At 45.4% G+C, this 18,681-nt stretch overlaps 1 protein-coding gene across 2 annotated transcripts in view; it reads left to right on the forward strand.

Moving 5' to 3' along the window:
- Positions 1–18,681, forward strand: part of LACTB (lactamase beta) — a 59,401-nt gene continuing 40,720 nt past the window's right edge. For both annotated transcript variants that reach the window (XM_057306293.1, XM_048219911.2), the window contains exon 1: positions 1–954. The gene's annotated coding sequence lies outside the window, so the exon portion shown is untranslated. The remainder of the gene's footprint in view (positions 955–18,681) is intronic.

Consider the following 18,681-nt stretch of genomic DNA (forward strand, 5'->3'; position numbering starts at 1 on the left):
AGAAGGGGAAAAAATCTGAATTCTCCAATCGAAACAAGAAGCTCTGGGGTGCTCAGGGAGCCATCATTTCCAGAATTGGAGACAGGGCTTTGGGAAAAAATTAGAAATGTCAGACAGCGCAAGAAGTGTTCCTTCCATTATATATACTTTCTGACGTTGAGGGTGTTCAGAGCTACATTCCTCCAACAGGTGTCATAAATTTTGTGTGTCAAAGAATGAATGAAGCTATGTTGAGGGATCACTAATATGAATGCAACTTTTGCCAAGTTTTTGACAAATGGGCCTCAACCTAGAGGATAAGACTGGTTCCTGCTGCCTCTGAGAGTTTTATTTCTGTTTCCAAGGCCATGGAGAGCAAAGAGTCAAGGCCTTATCAGGGCCTGCCAAGGCTGATGCCCTCACCGAAATGCTGATTCAGAGCCCAGCTGCAAGGAGGCTTATAATCAAGGCCTAGTGAGGTTCGATTGCTTGCTCAAGGTCATTCAGCTAGTGGAGTTCAGCTCTCCTGCAGGGCCCGGAAAGGAGAGGGGCACGCTCTGAAACCTGCCTCACCACTCACTGTGCGACCTCGGTTCATTGTACCATTTTGAGCAGCAGTTTCTTCAGCCTTGAGGGACAGGGTTCGCCTCTTGACATGTTCTGCACGTCTCACAAGCCCGGGAATTAAAGGAAGCGGTGTGTGCTGATGCTCCCACTACCTCCAGTCCCTTTTCTGCTCCTCAGCCTGAGCCTTCCCCACTCTCTTCCTTGGGGCTCCTCAGGGAAACTGAAAGTAACTCTGTTTCTTTTGAAGTGAAAAGTCTCCAGGACCACGCCCCTGGAGGCCGTCTGTCCATGTCCTCTGGGCCACATGTAAAAGCCATTCAGAATATGCATAGTCGTAGATGGGACAAATGGCCCAGACACGAAGGCTCAAGTAACCATTCCGGAGTCGTTACCAACGGTGCACAGAAGGTAATGAATGTCTCTAATAGATTCAAATTCCTTTTCTAAGCAAAACACTGGCCTTTGAAAATAAGTTTCTGTTGCTGGGTTCTCAAACTGCATTTGGACATGCTAGAGAGTGAAGCGGACAGTAGGAAAACACGAATACTGCACAGAGGCCCTGAAGCAGATGTGAAGGAAAGCAGGCAGCCCCGGTTCATTCCTGAGCAGCACCTGGGCAGGGCCACTGCCGAATCCACGTCTCCAGAGGAAAGCTAGTGATGGCAAAGCAAGCCCTTCGTGTGTGTGGCTCAGGATTGTTGTCTCCCAAGGGGCCTCCTGGGCCTGGCTGGGCCAAGGCTCCTCTGGGAGGATGCTGTACTGGGGGGGGGGATGGGGAAGCACACCTCATGATAGGGAGCTCCGATCTGTTTTCAACTCCGGAATTCTTGTTCCTTAGACTCACAGGTGGATAGTAAATGCCCAGGTACACACGGTGGGATGGTCCAGCCCCATGGCCTTCCAATGAGCTAGGCTTTAATGGGCTGACCACATGCTGCCTCAACACTCCCCCCCCCACTCTGTCCCAAGGCCACTTCCTCTATGAAGACCATTTTTCACACAATTTGCCAGATAGCTATTTGAATCATGCTGTGGTCAAGGAACCGTTATCTGAAGCAAGCCCTGTCACTATCCCAAAAGGCTTTAGTACTGGTGCTAAAAGCCCAGCGAGTGTATTTAGTATGAGCCAGCCCCCAGGCAACAGGGTTTTTCATTTTTGCTCTTAAGGAGCTGTTCCATACTACATCTCAGAACCCAGACAGGAAGTGATGAATTACTGATTTATTCAGCTTGAGGACTGCCATTCCCATGATTTGTCCTCCTCCTGTGTTCTCATAGAGTACTCCTTCCCAGAATACTCCAGGACTGTCTGCCTCAGACCTTCCCAAGAATTTGAAAAGGAACAAGTCAGAATAACTTGTCTAGGAATAGGATTTAATAAAGAAAATGTGCCTCAGTGAAGTGTTTCTAGACTCAAATCCTGGCAAACCCGGTCACATCTCTTCAGTTACTAATCCCATAATTGAAAGCTCCTGTCTGTTTCTGGCTTGTGATCTCCCCTCGACAGCGACCATTTTTTACTACTCTAAACTCTTGTTCTGCTCACTTTCTCTTAAACACAGAAAGGACTTCCATAATGTCTTCTAGTAACTAGAGAATAGATGGGATTAAGATTATACATGATTTGGCCTATGGGACTAAGAAATCCACTTGCACTTAAACCTGCACATCATTTTAGGAACTGTAGGTTGGGGGTTGTAGGACAATATAGAAAGAGCAGAAAATAGACGTCTTGCCGTCATACTCTATAGAAGAAGCAATGCACACACGTTTAAAAATAACAGGATGTGATTACAGGGCAAATGGAGAGTAAATGTTATAGGAGTACGTTGAAAACAGGCATTATGCCTCCTTCCCAGAAGATTGTTAACCATCTAAAACCAGCGAAGAGACCCTCCTGGGCCTGCTGGATCGTTTTCTTAGAAGGACTCTCGTCACGGGCAGTTCACGACTCACCTGACCTCTCAAACCTTAGAAACAAGACTTGCATTCGTTTACAGATGCCTTGGTTTTGCTCTTTACTCAGGCCACCAAGCATTTTGTTCTTCACCGTAGTTTTCTTCTACCGGACTTTAACCGAAAAGTTCTCCCTTCTTACCCACCTTCCCAGTCTTCATTTTATGCTGTTTAACTATTTTAAATTAATCTTTGGTGTTGGTCTTACCATACCTTTGCTTTTATCCTAGAGCATCTCTCAATCTTTAGAGCAAACAGTGGAGTATAAATAAATAAATACATAGACTCTTAGAGACTATAAACAGCATTCTATGCCAGTAGGGAAATTTGCAGGGATTCCTGGAAAAGCAAATGGACACGAGATGCCATGAACACTCCCTTCGTCCGTGGAAAGATTCCCCAGCACTCTTTCTTGTAGCCCTTAGAGAACACAGTGGGCTGATCTACTGGTCTTGAACCTTCAGACTTTAACCTTACTAATAGGTTAGGGGCTCTGGGCATCTGCAGATAATTCATTTTCCAGCTTTCATGGAAAGATGAAAAGTGAGGTGGTGTGTGAGAGAACATTGAGTTTCGCTAGTGTATTTATAGGAACCCGCTGGGGGTCCGGAGTGCTTTTGCTTTTCTAGTTTGGGTTCCTATGCAAAAAGATAAGTGCTAGGGATTAATATGGCGGAATTAAATGTGGGTGACTCTAACCCAAAGAATTAATCCTAATTTCTATAACAGCGATGGATGTAGTTAATATGTAGTTAAAGGAATATGTAAATTTCATGCAGGAATTGGCAAGTTCAAGTGAAAAGCTCTGCCGTATTTGGATACAAGGTTGCAAGCTAAATAAGCCAGGCACACCCCACCATAGAATTGTATACACTTTGAGTGTTTCATTTGTCACATATTGTTATGAGAAATTAGTAAATTATGAGAAAATTAGTAAAGGAAAAGTCATTCATAATCTCACCACCACTTTTAAAAATAGTTATTTTTCATATGTTTTGCCTATGTGTATATTTAGGGCTTTTTATTCAAAACTTCATATATTTTATCCAAAAATGTTTGCATAGGTATCTATTTCGTATGGTGCTACCCTAGCCTTCGTGGTATTATTATGTGCAATTCCATCTGGTTAATGTGCCATAATTGGTTATTCTATTTTTGATCATTTGGAATGTTTCTGATTTTTTTTTTCTTTCCTAACTAGAACTGATAAGAAATTCATTATAATTTTGGATATTTCTTGACTGATGGGACATGAAAACATACACCTACAAGGGAGAAAAAAAAAAAGCTGTTTCTTTTTAAGCACAGGCATACCCTAACTATAATGCTGTAGCCAGGACTAGACAGCCCATTTGGGTTCCAAGCTTTGAGTTCTTAAAAAAGAAACAAAACAAACACTTCCCAAACTGGTTGAAACAGAGAATTTTAAGAAATCTAGCGCCACATGTGATCTCAGTTTCTCCCCAATCTCCTCCTGCCAACAAAAACACGGAAACTTGAACTTTGAGCACTGCTCTCACAGGAGTTACCCTGCTCTTTCCTATACCCCATGTCGAGACCCAGAACGGATAAAAGTGAACAACGGGTGTGTGGACTCAGAGGCGCCGTCCGGGGCCATTCTTGCTTCAGGCTTAGGAAGGCCCTTCCTTATTGATAACGGACAGTGTCGGAGGGTAGCAGCTCCAGCTGCATTACAGAGGACGCAGCCTAGGACAGTGGTTACACTCCCAGGCTTGGACGTTAGAGCAGAACTGGAAGGCCACCTTTGGTTGTGTGACGTTGAGTAAGCTACTTAACTTTTCCGTCTGCAAAATGGAGGTGATGTTAATAGTAGCTGCACTAAGGTCATGACTAAAGAAGATAATGTGTGTCAAGTTGTGCCTGATACAGTGCCTGATACAAAAACTTCGTGAGGGACAAGTTCTTTTGTTGCATTATCGTCCCTGAAACACACCGGAGTCTCGTGTCCTTGCAATTAGCCCCTGTAGCCACTCTCCCCAGGCTTCAAAGGAAAGGCTGCCCCTGTCCCTTCCATACTCACCTGTGAGGCTGCCTCTGATGCCCGTCAGGACGGTTCAGGGCCAGAAAGTTCAATGAGTTCTTCCCCCTGAAGTCACAAGGAGGCAAGGCTTCGTGGCCCTTCAGGACTCAAATCCAGTGTTGGGAAACAGAACAGCCCCTCTCCAGTGGGGAGGGGAGGGGCCTGAGTAGACCCTCAGTGACCAAGGGATCGACCAACCATCACCAGCTCTTGGAGTCACGTCTTCCGTGGCATCCAGAAGAGAGCACCCAGGTCCTGCGTTTCCACCAGAGCAAGATGGGGGGTTTGCCTCCGGGGTCTGGTTTCCTGGGGACTTCTCAATAACACTCTGAAAACCCAGCTCACCTGGTTGTTGATCTTACTCTCAGACACTAGAAGGTTACTTAGGGCACTTGAAAGTTTTCTTCAGACGATAAAATACCTTCATCCTCTGGTGAAATCCTTCACATCTGAGGTCCTGCTTCCTGGTTTCCTCTGTTTGGATGCAGTTCCTGCCTTCTGTATCTTTAGCCTTGAAAGAAGGGTTGGCAGGAGGAAGCAGGCTGTTCTTGTTAGGAGTGGATCCTAGATATGTGGGAGGAGGCAGGAGCCCAAGCTTCTTAGCTGTGGCTTTTGTCTAGAGAGGTGTGGGGTGTGGGGCAGGGTGCAGGGACCCAGCCAGCACCAGGAACTAAAGCCAAGCACCTGCTCTGTGCTTCTGGGTCAGGTTGGCCTGGTTATCTGACACTAGGGAACATCTTTCCTTTCACACCCTATTGTCTGGGGCTCAGTTACATTCTTGACTCAGAGCCTAGGAATGGGGAGAGCAAGCACTCCAGAAATCCTTAGAGCAGTGACTCACTTAGGTTTGCAGCCTCCCCACCTCCCTAACAATGAGGCATGCAACTGGTCTTCCAAGTCGAGGAAGCACCACCTCCAGATAGCTGGGCGAGCATCTCTTGGCCTCAGCGCTGGTGTTAAGATGGGTCTACAAGGATGGGTCCTGAGTGCATCAGCAAAAGAAGAACACCCAAAAGAAAAAGGAGATAGAATTTAATATTTTATATTTCCCCCCAAAAAAGCACTGATGAATTCTTCATTACAAAAATCTGAACGTCCTTGGTCTATTTCCACTTAGTCTACAGTGATATTTTATTTCGAATTATAAATGTGTAAATGGTGTCATAAGCGGACTGCATATCCCACGAAGAGGAGCTGGGTTCCTCTGCAACCTTCTCACTGTGTCCTTGACTCTCCCAAGGACTCCATCCCACCTTCCCCCAGCACACGCTCACACACGCCCACACCCAGAGCCATCGTCACTGCCACCACCACTACCCACACAGGACAAACGCCAACCACAGTTACATCTTACATGTTATGTTTCATGGGTTTTTGTGAGTCTGCAACACTGACAAAACCTGGTTCTATCCCTGATCCTTCCCAGCTAACAACGGGGAAACTTGAGGCAAGTTGCTTGGCCTCTCTGAATTTCAGTTTCTTCCTCTTCTGTGAAAGCCTATCCTTTATGGTTATGTTAAAGAATAAAAGGTAAAATGTGTCCAGGCCACAGGACAGGCTATCAGTAAATAGTAGGGCTGTTAATGCCCTTTCTTCATTCCTGACCCATCCTAAAAGGTAGAACAGGTGCCTTCTCGGAGAGAACCACCGCCAACCCCCACCATCCCGTGTTAGCCTGAGGGACTTTGTAGGGAAACATCACTCTTCGAAGTAGCTTCCTGAGTCTCCTGCCCCCACTACCCCAAACTTTTAAAAGGGAGGAGATTCCCTGGAGAGAGGCTTATTCAAAGGGTGACACTATCACCATTTTCTGAGGTCAGTGCCTATTTTTTTCTTTTATTTTAGTATCAGCCATCAATTGGAGACCGCATGAGTGTGTCTAAGGAGCCCTGGGCTGAGGATTCCTCAGGGAGCGAGCCCATCTGGGAAGGGGAGGGCCAGCCCTGCGCCTTCCAGAGTTTCAGCAAGTTATGCGTTTCCCAGGAAGGCCCTTTCCCTGGCCTTTGTGACTGTGAAGCCTAAAGGGACTCAGTGGCAGGAGGATGGGGGAAAGTGTCCATTAGCACTTCCCACATTTAAATGAACACAGGAATCACGTGGAACCTCGTCCAAATGCAGATTCTGGCTGTGGTCTGAGGCAGGCCAGAGGGTCTGTATTTCTCACCAGCTCCAGGTGATGCCAAGGCCGCTGGTCTGTGAACCACGGTTGGCTCTGAGGTACGACTTGGAATGTAACACTGTAACATTACTCAGAGAGACTATAGATGTCCTGTGGGTGGTGAGAAGAAACAGAAAACAACTCATTTGGCTCAGAAGCCACAGTGCAGACAGTTCACACACCATGCTCAGGGCCTCACACCAACATAGGCTCTGGGGGTGAGGCCAGCGGGGAGTTCCACAAGTCTATGCCATGAGAAATGATTTCCTCACCAGGAAGTTGGGGCATCTCAGGAAGGGGATATGAACACGAGGTCACCCAGACCCATCAAAGCCCATTCCAGCCCCCCCAGGACCGCAGCTGGCCTTTGGGGAAGCTAGGGCACCAGCCAGGACTAGCGTGAGGCAAGTGAGGCACTGGGTGCAAGATTTGAGGAGGTGCTTACTCTCAAGGTCATGCAGTACTTGTGTGTGAGGCCTCCTTGACCTCCGTGCCCTGGAGGCTTCACTCACCTTCCCCTGGTGCCAGCCCTGCGAAAGCAGGTACAGGTCATGCTCTGGTTTCCCACTTTGAAATCCCATCTGGGACAGCAGCTAGACCCTCTGTGCCTCTGGTTTTCCTTCAAGAAAATAAGATAAGAACTAAGTGAAAGCAGTGAAGAAAGTCACTATAAACTTCAGAATTTATTTATCTTGGAAGATCTGGCGCCTAATCCAGGACCTAGCGTGGAGCAGGTGTTCAGTGAGTGACTGGATACTATTACTAAATAGAAAGGACCTTTGATGAGCAGTTGCCCCTGTCAGAGGGCAGGGGCTGTGTTTTCACGGCCTTTGCACTTAATGTGCGCCTAGAATATAATAGAGATCAAGAGAAGTCTGCTGAATTTGACAGAGGTGAAGTCCATTCTGTCTGAAGGTAAAGTCAGTACTTGTTTTACAAAGTGTCAGATGAGAGACCTTCAAAATATTTTTCTTTATTCTTCTTGAAATTCCGGTGCTAATAGTTTGTTCCTTTGACTTTCGTTTTCCTTTACCCACTTGTCTTATGTTAAAATACTGCAGCGGGGGCGCCTGGGTAGCTCTGTCAGTTGTGTGACTGATCTCTTGGTTTCGGCTCGGTCGTGATCTTAGGGTCGTGAGATCAAGCCCCGAGTCAGGCTCTGCACTCAGCACAGAGTCTGCTTGAGACTCCTTCTCCCTCTTGCTCTGCCCCTCCCCCACTCCGTCTCTCTAAAATGAATAAATAAAATCTTTAAAATAAAATTCTAAAAAATGCCAGAACCAGGGGTGTCTGGGTGGCTCAACTGGTTAAGCATCTTGGTTTAGGCTTGGGTTGTGATCTGGTCGTGAGCTGCAGCCCCAGGTCAGGCTTCACGCTCAGCAGGGAGTCCACTTGAGATTCTCTCTCTCCCTCTGCCCCTCCCCTCCACTTGTGTGCTTGCTCTCTCTCTGTCTTTCTAATAAATAAATCTCTTTTATAAATAAATAATGAAATAAAATACCAGAACCACAAGGAAAGGATTACATTAAGCGAAAACAAAACTTTACCTTCATTGTGTCTTTGTCCTGGGAATTTTATAAACCAGGCAAATTATCATCTATGGGGCCTATGGAATTTTATAAGCCAGGCCAATTCAACCCACCACCTGTTTTTGTACAACCCGAGAGCTAAGAGCAGTTTTTAAATTTTTTAATGGTTGAAAAAAAGTCAGAAGAAGAGTAATAGTTCATGATAGGTGAAAAGTATATGAGATTGACATTTCATTGTTTATAAAGTTTTATTGGAACACTCACATCCGTTCATTTATGTGATGTCTAGGGCTGCTTTTTTGCTACAGCTACGGAGCTGAGTAGTCATAACAGACTTATGGTCCAAACGTCTAAAATATTTACTGTCTGGCTTTTTACAGAAAAGAGTTGCTAACTGTGTACTCCAGAGGGAGGCTCTTATACTTAACCCATCAGCATCAGCTTGTTCCAATAGTTTTGATGAAATCACTAGATATAATCTAGTGAGGAAGTAACACTCCTTTTATGAGATACATAGGTCCCCAGGAAGTTTTGTGTAAATAGAAATCTTATGGATAAAATAATTTTTTAAAGATTTTATTTATTTGTGAGAGAGAGCATGAGCAGGGGGAGGGGCAGAGGAAGAGGGAGAAGCAGGCTCCCCGCTGAGCAGGGAGCCCTATGTGGGACTAGATCCCAGGACCCTGGAATCATGACCTGAGCCAAAGGCAGATGCTTAACGGACTGAGCCACCCAGGCGCCCCTAAAATCATATTTCAGAATATTTCTTATATTTCTACTTAAAATAATTATTTTGGTTTAGAGAAATGAAAACGTCCTCTCTCTGAGTTTTGGCAGTCAGGTTTGTCTGAAGCAGGCACCACATTGTCCCAGAGGCACCTTCTCTTTATCTTCTCTTTTCTCTTTGCTCGGTGCCAATGCACCCCATGCTTCATCTCCGTCTCAGCTCACTGGAGGCAGACTGTTTGAATTATGATTCAAGCAAGAGAGCGACCTTCCCAGGGGTAGAGAAGGAAGTGATTTACTCCAGGTACTCCCAGCAGTATGCCTGGGAAATCATCTGGCTGCAGCTAAATGATTTCCATACTGTAAGGGTGTGTGTGCGTGTGTGTGCGTGTGCGTGTGCGCGTATGTGCGTGTGTGTGTGTGCGTGTGTGCGCGCGTGTGCGTGTATGTGCGTGTGCGTATGCGTGTGCACGTGTGTGTATGTGCGTGTGCGTGTATGTGCGTGTGTGTGTGCGTGTGTGTATGTGCGTGTGTGTGTGCGTGTGCGCGTGTGTGTATGTGCGTGTGCACGTGCGTGCGTGTGCGTATGCGTGCGCGTGTGTGTGTTGGCAGGCCAGGAGAGGGAGGGGGAAGTAGGGAGGACAGGACAGGAACAAAACAAGGATAGGAATTCCAGAATTGGTATTTCTCCCATTGTCCCCCACCCCACCCTCAAGCTTATCCGTAAAGATGGGATTGTTGTTTGGGCCCCCACATCCCCGCAGATACTCTCTCCCCAAACTTCTAGTTTTGCAGCTACTCAATTTCAAGGAAAGTGAACTTGGGTTGTGTTGGCAGCACAGGGATTTTCAAGCTAGACATCACCTCCCAGTTAGGAGAGCTGATAAAGTTTGATCCCAGTCTGGAAGCTGTGATTTCCCTTGGCTCTCTGGAATTCTAGGTTTTCCTGGATTTGCCAGAGGGGTCTGTTGGTCTTACCAGTATAAGCCTTGAAGCTCCATTTTCCCTTCTTACCTTAGAGTGCCTCAGCCGAGTACTGTAGGAGAATTCGCAGAGTGGTAGCAGCGTGGGAGTCTTCAGGCCACACTCTGGATTGCTGGGGAGCGGTTCAAAAGTCAGCTCCACCTTCAGGATGTGAGCTGAAGGGAGTTAATGGAAAACAGCAGGCTTTCATTCTGCCTGCACCGGTGAATTTTTCCATCTCCCTGTTTTCATAGCGTAATGTGTTAGATGTCATGAAATACCTTTAAACAAAGAATCCTCAATCTCTTCCTGATGTGAAGAACCTTTGAATTTGCCCAGAATCATAAAATCAAAGTACTACCATACTCGCAACACTTCTGACATCAGATGTGTGGCTTTCCCACACTTGAGGCTTTTCCCCAACGCTAGCCCAGGTGTCCTATAGTTCAGTTCGGTCCTGACACTATTTACCTGGAGTTAGCATCAGATCCCACAGGTTCAAGGCTCAATCCCATGAGACTGCCCCACTTAAGGCACCAATCACAAGTCCCAGGCTGTCACCTGTCCTTCTCACCAACTGGCTAGAAGTCAGAGTTCCCATGACCCCTCCTCGGGTTCAATAATTCGCTAGAATGGCTCACAGAAATCAGGGAAACAGTTAGGTCTTACCAGTTTATTATAAAGGATGCAGTAAAGGTAATGAATGAACAGCCAGATGAAGAGATACACAGGACAAGATCCAGAAGAGTCCTGAGCCCAGGACCTTCTGTGCCTGTGGAGGTGGACTTGGCCACCATCCCAGCACGTGGGTGTGTTCACCAACACAGAAGCTCCCCGAACCCGGTATTGTTGGAATTGTTACGGAGGCTTCCTCATGTAGGCATGGTTGATTATTAACACCATTCCCAGCCCCCGTGTCCTCTCCAGAGAAAGGGGGTTGAGGCTGAAAGCTCTAAGCTCCTGATTATCCTTGGTCTTTCTGGTGACCAGCCCTGACCCGGATTCCGCCAAGAGTCACCTCTTGGTAGTCTTTTATAAGAAACAGGGAAGAAACTGAGCCTTGTGACCAGTTTGGTACCCACTGAAACCAAAGCATGAGCAAGACATATGCATGAGATATGCAAGAGCAAGGGAGCAGAAAGAGGCTAGTAAGGAGGTGAGGGACAGGCCAAAATCTCGGGAAGGGCTTTTCACAACCTCAAGCAGGGTCATCTGGTGTGCGGGCCCCACTGGCACAGGGCCTCTAACAGAGGAACAGTTTTCAAAGGCCTGTGAAAACATGTGAGATGAGAAAAACAATGAACGGATCTAAAACAAGGAGAAAAGTATAAAATGGAGGGGCGCCTGGGTGGCTCAGTTGTTAAGCGTCTGCCTTTGGCTCAGGGTGTGATCCCAGCATTCTGGGCTCCTCCGCTGGGAGCCTGCTTCTTCCTCTCCCACTCTCCCTGCTTGTGTTTCCTCTCTCTCTGGCTGTCTCTATCTCTGTCGAATAAGTAAATAAAATCTTAAAAAAAAGAAAAGAAAAGCATACAATGGAAAGTATTTTAATTGAACATCTATAAAACATGACTATGTCAACTGCATTTTTAAATTTTGTGTTTCTAAATCCTTCATATTTGGAAATAATGCTGTGGTTTGACTTTTCTCCATAAAATTTCCTGTGCGTGTGTGATGACAGCTTAGAAATCACGGTCATATAGTAAATGGATGACTAGTAGCTACGAAATTTCAAAAGCAGAATTCGTTTTGATTTTTTCTGCTATGCAAAAATGTTGTGTTTAATGTGAAATATGAGTGTATTCTGATGTGTTTGATATGATGTGGAATGTGAATTCCATAATTGATTGAAAGGCCCTGGGGCCTGTTATGGTCTAAAACCAGCCCTGGTCACAGGCCCTGGAATTGGGGTTCGGGCCAAGTTGAACCAGATCTCTGAGGGCTAAGATGGGTATCAGATAATAACTGCATTGAATAAGCTCAAAACATTTCCGTGCCAAGTCCAACTGTGCACAAACCCTGACGGGCGATTCCAGGGTGTGAGATTTCAGACGGTGGGAGTGAAGCTTTCTGGAAAGAAGTACCTTACAGGTAGAGTGAACTGCTAGGCTGAGTCTCTGCCATGGTGAATCTAAGTCACGACAGAGAAAGTAAACCAGACTGAGTAGGTGATATGTTCCTCCTTGGCTAGTGGTAAGAGGCCGGCACAGGTCAGGCGGCCTGGGTGTGAGACGAGGCACTGCGGGGAGTGTCTGGCCTGCAGCATCACTGAGTGGTGGTAGGTCTCCTGATGGCAGTGGGAACGTCCCGTCTCCCGTGTAAGCTCTGACAGCGGACCCTGGTCGCTGTTTTCCCTTTGACGAATGCCCTTCTCCCCTCATTCACTCTTACACTTGAGAAGAGGGAGGAGAAAAGAAACCGGGCTCTCCAGCCTTTCCCTCCCCGCCCACCAGTTTTTTGTCTTTGGTGTCCCAGGCTGTCTTGTCCCACCCAGCTGAGTTCTGTCCTGTCCCCGGCCCTCCCCAGCGAGCTTTCCTTGACGGTAGCTTGCTTTCTGCGAGGCAGCAAAGGGGGCCGGTATTCACTCGCTCCGAACACCGGCAGGCTGGCTTCAGAGCTGGGCGTCGTGGAGAGGGAGAGGCCAGACCGGGGGGCCTCGGCAGCTGAGCCTCACAAGCCCAGGAGTGACTGTGGGAGAGGCCAGGCTGCTCTCCTCACCCTTCCTTCAGTGGCTCTGCACAGACAACCCCAGCCCGAAGTGTCCTGGGACGAGGCGCTGGTTAGGAGGCTGCTGCTGTTGGTTTGCTCTTCACTGACAGGGGCCTGCACGGGGCAGTTTAACGGTCTGCGTGTCTCTCACCACTGCTGTCAGTGACCAGGACGGCCGAGGCCAAAGAGCAAAGCGGAGGAGTGGACCTCCTCCAGAGGCCAGGCCCTTCCCCCCAGGGAGATCCCACCCCTTCCTCACGCTCCGGTGTACCTCGGACCCTGAGGCCCAATGGCCTCACAATAATGAGCTCACATTCATCTAGCACTCCCCTGCTCCCAGAGAACATGTACGTATTTTGTCTGATTTTGACAGTGATGCCAGAAATAAGGGAGGCGGCAGGCATCAGAACTATGCCCATTTGATCGATGAGGAAACAGCTCAAGGGTGAACTGGCTGGCCAGTGTTCCGGGGCTGATGAGTGGGTGAGCTGAGTGAGGTTGGAACTTGGTTCTTCTGACTTCAAAGTGTGTGGGCTTTGACCCTGGACCCCTGGGACGCACCGGCCAATGCCAAGCAGCCAACCAGGCCAGGAGCATGGATTTGGAGTAGGGGTATACCCAAATTCTAGAACCAGAATTTCTGTCTCAGGAAAATCTCAAGGCTCTTAAAATGCTGACATCATGTAAAGTCATTGAGTGTGTGTGTGTGTGTGTGTGTGTGTGTGTGTGTGTGATTTCATTTTAAACTTTTTATTTTCCAGTTTTATTGAGAAACAATGCCATATATCACTGTATACATTTAAGACATACAGTGTGATGGTTTGATTCACATATATTGTGACATGACCACAGTAGGTTTGGCTAACCGCCACTGTCTCATATAGATACAATAAGATGAAAAGAAAAAAGGAAAAAGATTTCCTCCTTAGGAACTCCTAGGATTGATTCTGTTAACAGCTTCCCTGCTCCTCATACAGCAGTGTCAGTTCTGGTCATCGTGCTGGACAGGACATGTCCAGTACTTCCTCATCTGATCACTGGGAGTTTGTACCTTCTGACCACCATCCTATTTCCTTCTCTCCTTCTTCTGCCTCTTGTAACCACAAATCTGATCTGTCTCCCCCATCTTTAATATGAGTCTAGAGGACACACAATGTTACATTAGTTTCAGGTGTGCCACACAGTGATTCAACAACTCTAACAGTATGCTGTGCTCACCACAAGTCTAGCGATCAGCTGTCCCATTACATCACTATTACGATATCACTGACTGTATTCTTTATGCTGCGCCTACTTATTCCTTAGTCATTCCATAACCGGAAAACCGTACCTACCATTCTCCTTCACCCATTTTGCCAGCCCTTGACACCTCCCTCTGGGAACCCTCAGTTTGTTCTCGGATTCTGCTTTCATTTGTTTATTTGGCTTTTTCTAAATTTAGATTCCACTCATAAGTGGAATCATATGGTATTTGTCTTTCTCAGTCTTTCACTTAGCATGATACCCACTAGGTGCATCCATGTTGTCTCAAATGACACGATCTCATCCTTTTGATGGCTGTGTAATATTCCACTGTATATCTACACCACATTTTCTTTACCCATTCATCTGTTGATGGACCCTTGGGCTGCTTCCATGTCTTGGCTATTGTAAATAATGCTACAATAATCACAGGGGTGCATACATCTTTTTGAGTTAGTGTTTTTGGTTTCCCTGGATAACTACCCAGTAGTGGAATTATCAGATCATATGGTAGTTCTATTTGTCATTTTTTGAGGAATTTCCATCCTGTTTCCCAACAGTGTACGAGGCTTCTTTTCTCTCCACATCCTCACCAACACTTGTTCTTTCTTATCTTTTTTATTTTAGCCATTTTAACTGATATAAGGTGATATCTCATCGTAGTTTTAACTATTATTTCCCTGATGATTAGTGATTTTGAGCATCTTTTCATGTGTCTGTTGGCCGTGTGTATGTCTTCTTTGGAAAAATGTCTATTCAGATCCTCTGCCTGTCTTTTAATAGGATTGCTTTTTTGGTGTTGAGTTGTCTAAGTTCTTTATGTAATTTGGATATTAACTCCTTAACAAAAATATCATTAGCAAATATCTTCTCCCATTCAGTAGGTTGTCTTTGTTTTTCCATGGTTTCTTCTGCTAGGCAAAAGCTTTTTATTTTGATGTAGTCCCAATAGTTTATTTTAGCTTTTGTTTCCCTTGCCTTAGGAGACATAGCTAGGAAAATTGCTACAGCCAATGTCAGAGAAATTACTGCCTGTGTCCTCTTGTAGGATTTTTATAGTGTCAGGTCTCACATTTAGATCTTTAATCCATCTTGAGTTTATTTTTGTATATGGTGTAAGAAAGTGGTCCAGTTTCATTTTTTTGCGTGTAGCTGTCCAGTTTTCCCAGCACCGTTTATTGAAGAGACTGTTTTTCCTCCATTTATATTCTTGCCTCCTTTGTCATAGATTAATTGGCCATATAATCATGGGTTTATTTCCGGGGTCTCTCTGTTGGATCAATCTGTGTCTCTTTCTGTGCCAGCACCACACTGTTCTGATGACCAGAGCTTGTAGCATATCTTGAAATCAGAATTGTGATGCCTCCAGCTTTGCTCTTCTCTCTCAGGAGTGCTTTGGCTGTTCAGGTTCTTCTGTGGTTCCATGCAAATTTTGGTATTATTTGTTCTAGTTTTATCAAAAAATGCTGTTATGAAATTGAAAAGTCATTGAATTTTAGAAGGAAAGATCATGTTGCTTATAGCAAGATCCAGTGCACTCATTCGTTCTTGTGCTCATTCACCCAACAAGTTGATGTATCAAACACTACTCCATGTACGATACACGCAAGCCACTTTGCCGGAAATGAGTGCGCCCCAAACCTAAGCCACTGAATGATCAATTCATGCAATTTGTCAATTTAATCCATTTGTCAAATGACTAGTTTACTGGTTTTACCAAAGTTGCTCATTGTAATTATAACAGCCAGAAGAGTAATATTTTTTTTTAAAGATTTTATTTATTTGACAGAGAGATACACAGTGAGAGAGGGAACACAAGCAGGGGGAGTGGGAAAGGAAGCAGGCTCCCAGCAGAGCAGGGAGCCCGATGCGGGGCTTGATCCCAGGACCCTGGGATCACGCCCTGAGCCGAAGGCAGACACTTAACGACTGAGCCACCCAGGGGCACCTCTGCCCCTTTCTTAAGGGCTGCACTTAGGTCAGGTTATTTCTACACACATGATGTGACCTCAGCCGTGTTACATACAAACGCCGAGGGAGAAAGCACAGCAATAATAACAGCTATTTCTGGGTGGTGGGACAGTGAGTGATTTGCCTTCCGTATAACTTTTCTGTATGTTTGATTTTTAAGACATAGTTTTAATAATGTTAAGTGTTCCTTATGTAAGAAGAACAACATTGGAGAGCTTCATATGTTGTTTTATTTAATCCTCATAACAAACAACACAAGGTAGGTAATATTCTCACCATTTTACAGACAAAGAAACTGAGGCTCTGAAGCACTAATTAACTTGGACGTGTTCCCACACCTCAGAGGAATCTGACTTCCTCTGTCTGACTTCAAAGTTCATGCTAATTTTTACTTCCTCTGACTCAACCTAAGAGTCCTTCTCTGTGCAATGGACATGATATCTGCATCTCAAAGTATGGAGGGAGAGTGGAATGAGATGCTGGTTTGAAAGCCCACTGCAAATGATAAAGCCCTCCACAAAGAAGAGCACTGATGAGTAGCATGTGTTGTGTTCACTATGCTATTCTAAGGCTTTGCATATATCGTGTTTCTTCAATCATCTCAATGACCCTGGGAAGCAGGTGGCCAATATGATCCCCATTTTACAGAACAGGATATCAAGGAACAGCGAAGGCAACATGCCCGTGCCTGATCACACAACTGTCCGTGACATTAATTATCTAGATGGAGCCTTTCCGTTGTAAAGGACTTCAGGTCATTTTCCCCAGTCGTCCCCACTGGTTCCTCAGGGATCACATGGCAGAGAAAGGGAAACACCCTCCTAAAAGTGTCAGATGGTCCACTTGGCTCAGGAGGAGGAGGATGGAGGCTGGGAGACAGGTCAGAGAGCAGAGGTCAGGCTTTAGATCTATGCCTTCCGCGGTGCGCATAGACCTTGCTTTCCAAGGACTCGGGGGTAACCACGACTCCAAGGACACTGCTGCCACCTGCTGTTCACACATTCTCCATCCGAGGGCTTCTCAGCATCAACACTACTGTCTTTCCCAGACCCCTTCTAGGACCTGAGAAAGAATATCAACCTCTGATCAATTTCAAATGCAGGAAGAGTAAACCCTTAGCTGAAGTAGAAGCGCTTGAGTAGGAGAGTAGAGATACACTCTGAGCCATGTGACCTTGGAGGCAAGGCCCTTGGCTTCTTTGAGTCTGTGTCTTCATCTGTAAAATGAAGACCACAGTAATATCTGCTTCATACAATTGTATTTAAGATGAAACAACATTTTCTTCCCTCATACAATCTACCTTCTTACCAGAAAGAAAGTCGGATATGTAAAGGACCAGCCAGGATAGGGAACAAGTAAACATCCCTACAAGGCTGAAGTCATGTTCTCCTTTACATTAACATTTTTAACAATTTAAAAACATTTTTTCTGGGGTGCCTGGGTGGCTCAGTCAGTTAAGCGTCTGCCTTCAGCTCAGCTCATGATCCCAGGGTCCTGGGATGGAGTCCCATGTCCAGCTCCCTGCTCAGAGGGAGTTTGCATCTTCCTCTGCCTCAGCCCCTCCCCCTGCTTGTGCTCTCTCTCTTGTTCTCTCTCTCTCTCTCAAATAAATAAAATCTTTAAAAACAATAAAATAAAATAAAAAATAAAAACATTTTACCTAATAAAACATTACCCTTTATATTTTGCTGCTGCTTTTAAATTTATCAAAATTAAGGCTCAAGTCATTTTCTGTGTGTTTTATTAAGAATATGTGAAAACAGGGCACCTGGGTGGCTCAGTTGGTTAAGTGTCTGCCTTCTGCTTGGGTCCTGGGATCGAGCCCTGTGTGCTTCTCCCTCTCTTCTGCCCCTGCTCATTCTCTCTCTCTCACTATGTCTCTTTCTCTGTCAAATAAATAAATAAAATCTTAAAAAAATATATCTGAAAACCAGGGGAGGTGAGTGGGGGGTTGGGGTAACTGAGTGATGGGCGTTAAGGAGGGCACTTGATGTAATGGGCACTAGGTGTTCTATGCAACTGATGAATCACTAAATTCTATCCTTATAACTAATAATACACTATATGTTAACTAACTTGAATTTAAATAAAAAAATAAAGTTTTTTAAAAATCTAAAAAAGAAGAAGAATATCTGAACTAGGGCTCCTGGGTGGCTCAGTCAGTTAAGTGTCTGACTCTTGATTTCAGCTCAGGTCATGATCTCAGAGAGATTGAGTCCCGCCTTGGGCTTCATGCTGGGCTTGGAGCCTGCTTAAGATTCTCTCTCTCCCTCTCCCTCTGCCGCTCCCCCCCCACATTTCTCTCTCCCTCTCTAAAAATAAAAAATTAAAAAGAATATCTGAACCAGAATATGAAATAGTGGAAATGGGTATCGGATTTTTCTTTATTTTTGTATTTAAATTCAATTAATTAACATATAGTGTATTAGTAGTTTCAGAGGTAGAGTTCAGTGACTCATCAATCTTATGTAACACCCAGTGCTCATTACATCATGTGCCCTCCTTAATGTCCATCACCCACTTAACCCTTTCCCCCAATCCCCCTCCCCTCCAGCAACCCTCAGTTTATTTCCTATAATTAAGAGTTTCTTATAGTTTGTCTCTCTCTGATTTAATCTTGTTTTATTTTTCCCTCCCTTCCCCTATGCTCCTCTGTTTTGTTTCTTCAATTCCACATATGAGTGAAATCATGTAATTGTCTTTCTCTGATTGATTCATTTCACTTAGCATAATACTCTCTAGTTCCGTCCATGTCATTGCGAATGACAAGATTTCAATTTTTGATGGCTGAGTAATATTCCATTGTGTGTGTGTGTGTGTGTGTATCACATCTTCTTTATCCA

Source organism: Ursus arctos, unplaced genomic scaffold (genome assembly GCF_023065955.2).
Source record: "Ursus arctos isolate Adak ecotype North America unplaced genomic scaffold, UrsArc2.0 scaffold_36, whole genome shotgun sequence".
Lineage (NCBI taxonomy): Eukaryota > Metazoa > Chordata > Mammalia > Carnivora > Ursidae > Ursus > Ursus arctos.